Genomic DNA, 5,744 nt, shown 5'->3' with positions numbered 1-5,744 from the left:
TTGGATGGTTTTAGCTCCTTTGTCAAAGATCAAGTGACCATTGGTGTGTGGTTTCATTTCTGGGTCTTCAATTCTATTCCAGTGATCTACCTGCCTGTTTCTGTATCAATACCATGCAGTTTTTAAATCACTATTGCTCTGCAATACAGATTGAGGATCAGGGATGGTCATTTCCCCAGAAATTCTTTTATTGTTAAGAGTAGTTTTTGCTATCCTGGCCCTCAAATTTCTTATGTTCAAAATGTGACTCATAATGTGACCAGTTCTGTAAGCATTTTTCCTCTCTATATGTTAGTTTCCTCACCCCAAAATAAGGATAATAGAAATATTCTCATAAGAAAGAGGGGTCAATGAGTTAATCCATATAGTATACCCATATTTCCTGACCCATAGAGAATACATGGTTTGTGCTATTGACATTGTCTGAAATTGAGGACTATCTTGATAGTATTTCTGTCTTAAAGATTTTCTATTTCAGGACCTTGTTACAACATGGTTATGACATCTCAGCATTTTCTTTGTTTGCTTTTGATCACTATATCCAAAGTCTGAAATTCTTGAAGTTAATATTACCTGAAAATTATATTTTAATATTACATGAAAATAATATTTTGTAGTTATTTTTCTTTTTATTTTGTGCATTTCTGTCTTTAAGAATTTAATTTTATTTATATATTTGTTGAGAATTTCATACAATGGATTTTGATCATAGTTATCCTCATCCACTCAATTTCTTTCTGACCTTCTTTTGATGTTCTCTTTCCAAATTTACACCCTTCTGTTTTCTTTATAATCCACTGAGTTCAATTAGTGTTTCCCATACAAACACAGGTATAGGGCTATCCACTGGAAAATGGGCAATCTATATAGACCATCCCCTGAGAAAATGTCAATAATGCCTCAGATAGGGATGAGGCCTCTTGAGGCCCTTCTGACTCTAGAGTGATTCTGGAGTGTTGATTGGCTTGGTCTTGTGTATGTCTTGTGCAGGTAACCATAGCTGTTCAATATCTGTGCAATGGCCCCATCATGTTCACAAAATACTATTTTCAGCAGTTCTCTCTGATCTCTGGCTCTTACTGTCTTTCCTTCTTCCTGTCTGTGTTGTTTCTGAGCCCTCTGTGAGGAGATGTTGGGTACCTCACTTCAAACTGTTGGTCAGGAGAGTCCAGAGTCCTTGAAAACAATATAAACCATTGCCATTGCTCTTGGATGGTCACTAGAACTTGATGATAAGACTCTGTTGCTAAAGGCAAGACATTTTTTGCTCACTGAACATGGAGAGATCCTTCTGTTACTGACTAGGAAGCTTCTTTGTCTGTTGTCTAGCTTTCATGATGCTGGAAATTCTATGCAGACTGCTTGGGGAGAAAGCATGAAAGTATGTCTTCTGTCTTTTTTATGGGGGAGATCATCTATTAAGTATTTTTGATGGTGCAGACTCACTCATCCACTTCATTTCAATGCAACAAATATCTTGAATATAAATCATAAAAGGAAAAGAAAATACCGCAAATTACAAAAGAATTTTCCCTCTTCTCTATGCTTCCTAATTTGTAATTCAGAGAAATCCCATTGTATGTGGATAGTTCCTTTTAGATAGATTTGCCAGCTAATAATTATCTTTAAAACTATTGTTTTTTTTAGTGCCAATTTAAATAGTTTTATTATTCCATGTTACATGTTTTGGGTCTCTGTGGAACAATTCTATACCCTCTACTTGTACTGACTTTATCCACTTCTTCAATGGTGGGGCCTGAAGAAGCACCACCAGATGGAGGAGCTCCTCCACCAGGGAAGTCACCAGGCATTTCTCCAGACATGCTACCCGCACTCTGGTACAGCTTGGTAATAAGAGGGTTGCAGACTTTCTCAGTTCTTTCTGCTGATGCTCAAATTCTTCTTACTCTGTAGTCTGGTTCTTATCCAGCCAGCTGATGACTTCATTGCACTTGTCAAAAATCTTGTTTGTCCTCATCATTGATCTTGACTTGAAGTTTCTCATCTTCAACAGTTGCTTTCATGTTGAAGGCATAAGACTCCAGTGAATTCTTGGAGGAAACCTTATCTCATCCTCAGCCTTGTACTTCTCAGCTTCTTGGATCATTCGCTCAATATCCTCCTTACTCAAGTGGCCCTTGTCATTGGTGATGGTGAACTTGTTCTCCTTTCCTGTGCGCTTATCTACAGCAGAAACATTGAAGATTCCATTGGCATCAATGTCAAAAGTAGCCTCGATCTGAGGAACCCACGGGATGCTGGAGGAATGCCTGTGAACTCAAACCTCCCAAGCAGGTTGTTGTCCTTGGTCATTGCCCTTTCACCTTCATACACCTGGATGAGTACACCTGGCTGGTTGTCAGAGTAGGTGGTGAAAGTCTGCGTCTGCTTGGTGGGAATGGTAGTACTATGCTTGATGAGGACAGTCATGACTCCACCAGCAATTTCAGTCCCAAGGGAAAGAGGAGTGACATCAAAGAGCAGCAAACCCTGAACATTCTCAGACTTGTCTGTAGATAGAATGGCTGCCTAGACAGCTGTACCATAGGCAAAAGCTTCATTGGGTTAATGCTCTTATTCAGTTATTTTCCATTGAAGAAGTCTTGCAGAAGTTTCTGAAACTTGAGGATTCTGGTAGAACCACCCACCAGGACAATATCATGGATATGTGACTTGTCTAGTTTGGCATCTCGAAGGACCTTCTCTATAGGGTCCAGTGTGCCATGTAACAGGTCAGCATTCAATTCTTCAAACTGAGCACGGGTAATGGAGGTGTAGAAGTCAATTCTCTCACAGAGAGACTCAATCTCAATACTGGTCTGGGTGCTGGACGAGAGGGTGCGCTTGGCTGGCTCACAGGCTGTGCGGAGATGCTAGACAACTCTGTTGTTCTCACTGATGTCTTTCGTGTGTTTTCACTTAAGCTCAGTAATAAAATGGCTGACCACTTGCTTGTCAAAGTCTTCTCCACCCAAGTGGGTGTTTCCAGTTGTTGATTTGATTTCAAAAATTCCATCCTCCATAGTGAGGATTGACACATCAAAAGTGCCACCTCCCAAGTAAAAAATCAACACATTCCTTTCAGCTCTGACCTTCTTATCTAAACCATAAGCAATAGCAGCAGCAGTTGGCTCATTGATAATTCGAAGTACATTGAGGCCAGCAACAGTTTCAGCATCTTTCATTGCCTGCTGCTGAGAGTCATTGAAGAAAGCTGGCACTGTGATGATGGCATTGATAACAGTCTTTCCTAGGTAAGCTTCTGCAGTTTCCTTCATCTTTGACAGAACTATTGAGGACACTTCCCCAGGGTGAAAACTTTTTGTCTCCCCTTTATATTCAACTTGGACCTTAAGCCTGCATCATTCACTACCATGAAGGACCAGTGCTTCATGTCAGACTGAACAACAGCATCATCAAACCTACATCTGTCAGATGTTTGGCATCAAAAAACTGTGTTGGTGGGGTTCATTGCAACCTGATTCTTGGCCGCATCCCCATTTAATCATTCCGTGTCAGTGAAAGCAACATAGCTTGGTGTGGTGCAGTTACCCTGGTCATTGGCAAGTATTTCCACCTTTCCATGCTGGAAGACACCCACATGGGAGTAGGTGGTGTCAAGATCATTGCCAACTACAGGTCCCTTAGACATGGTTTCTTGCATGTAGGCTCAGTTTTGTTGACTAGAGACCACACAAATACCTGAGAGCTGGCTCCATATTCAATGAACTAAAATTATTGTTCTTAAAAGTGGCTGGGTATAAAATTAACTCAAATAAACCAGTAGCCTTCCTCTACACAAAAGAGAAACAAGCCGAGAAAGAAATTAGGGAAACGACACCCTTCATAATAGACCCAAATAATATAAAATACCTTGGTGTGACTTTAACCAAGCAAGTAAAAGATCTGTACAATAAGAACTTCAAGACTCTGAAGAAAGAAATTGAAGAAGACCTCAGAAGATGGAAAGATCTCCCATGCTCATGGATTGGCAGGATTAATATAGTAAGAATGGCCATTTTTACCAAAAGCGATCTACAGATTCAATGCAATCCCCATCAAAATACCAATCCATTTCTTCAAAGAGTTAGACAGAATAATTTGCAAATTCATCTGGAATAACAAAAAACCCAGGATAGCTAAAACTATCCTCAACAATAAAAGGACTTCAGGGGGAATCACTATCCCTGAACTCAAGCAGTATTACAGAGCAATAGTGATAAAAACTGCATGGTATTGGTACAGAGACAGACAGATAGACCAATGGAACAGAATTGAAGACCCAGAAATGAACCCACACACCTATGGGCACTTGATTTTTGACAAAGGAGCCAAAACCATCCAATGGAAAAAAGATAGCATTTTCAGCAAATGGTGCTGGTTCAACTGGAGGTCAACATGTAGAAGAATGCAGATCACCCTGTACAAAGCTTAAGTCCAAGTGGATCAAGGACCTCCACATCAAACCAGATACACTCAAACTAATAGAAGAAAAACTAGGGAAGCATCTGGAACACATGGGCACTGGAAAAAATTTCCTGAACAAAACACCAATGGGTTATGCTCTAAGATCAAGAATCGACAAATGGGATCTCATAAAACTGCAAAGCTTCTGTAAGGCAAAGGACACTGTGGTTAGGACAAAATGGCAACCAACAGATTTGGAAAAGATCTTTACCAATCCTACAACAGATAGAGGCCTTATATCCAAAATATACAAAGAACTCAAGAAGTTAGACCGCAGGGAGACAAATAACCCTATTAAAAAATGGGGTTCAGAGCTAAACAAAGAATTCACAGCTGAGGAATGCCGAATGACTGAGAAACACCTAAAGAAATGTTCAACATCTTTAGTCATAAGGGAAAAATGCAAATCAAAACAACCCTGAGATTTCACCTCACACCAGTGAGAATGGCTAAGATCAAAAACTCAGGTTTCACCCATGGCTTATGCTCTAAGATCAAGAATCGACAAATGGGATCTCATAAAACTGCAAAGCTTCTGTAAGGCAAAGGACACTGTGGTTAGGACAAAACGGCAACCAACAGATTGGGAAAAGATCTTTACCAATCCTACAACAGATAGAGGGCTTATATCCAAAATATACAAAGAACTGAAGAAGTTAGACAGCAGGGAGGCAAATAACCCTATTAAAAATGGGGTTCAGAGCTAAACAGAGAATTCACAGCTGAGGAATGCCGAATGGCTGAGAAACACCTAAAGAAATGTTCAACATCGTTAGTCATAAGGGAAATGCAAATCAAAACAACCCTGAGATTTCACCTCACACCAGTGAGAATGGCTAAGATCAAAAACTCAGGTGACAGCAAATGCTGGCGAGGATGTGGAGAAAGGGGAACACTCCTCCATTGTTGGTGGGTTGCAGACTGCTACAACCATTCTGGAAATCAGTCTGGAGGTTCCTCAGAAAATTGGACATTGAACTGCCTGAGGATCCAGCTATACCTCTCCTGGGCATATACCCAAAAGATGCCCCAACATATAAAAAAGACACGTGCTCCACTATGTTCATCGCAGCCTTATTTATAATAGCCAGAAGCTGGAAAGAACCCAGATGCCCTTCAACAGAGGAATGGATACAGAAAATGTGGTACATCTACACAATGGAATATTACTCAGCTATCAAAAACAATGATTTTGTGAAATTCGTAGGCAAATGGTTGGAACTGGAAACTATCATCCTGAGTGAGCTAACCCAATCACAGAAAGACATACATGGTAT

The 5,744-nt window shown here is 40.2% G+C and overlaps 1 pseudogene; it reads right to left on the bottom strand.

Annotated features, from left to right (window-relative positions):
• Positions 1 to 1,667: 1,667 nt before the first annotated feature.
• On the bottom strand, positions 1,668 to 3,652 carry LOC116893205 (annotated as a pseudogene).
• Positions 3,653 to 5,744: the final 2,092 nt, after the last annotated feature.

Source organism: Rattus rattus, chromosome 2 (genome assembly GCF_011064425.1).
Source record: "Rattus rattus isolate New Zealand chromosome 2, Rrattus_CSIRO_v1, whole genome shotgun sequence".
Lineage (NCBI taxonomy): Eukaryota > Metazoa > Chordata > Mammalia > Rodentia > Muridae > Rattus > Rattus rattus.
Note: the sequence above shows the minus strand (reverse complement) of the source record. Positions and strands in the feature narration are given on the sequence as shown.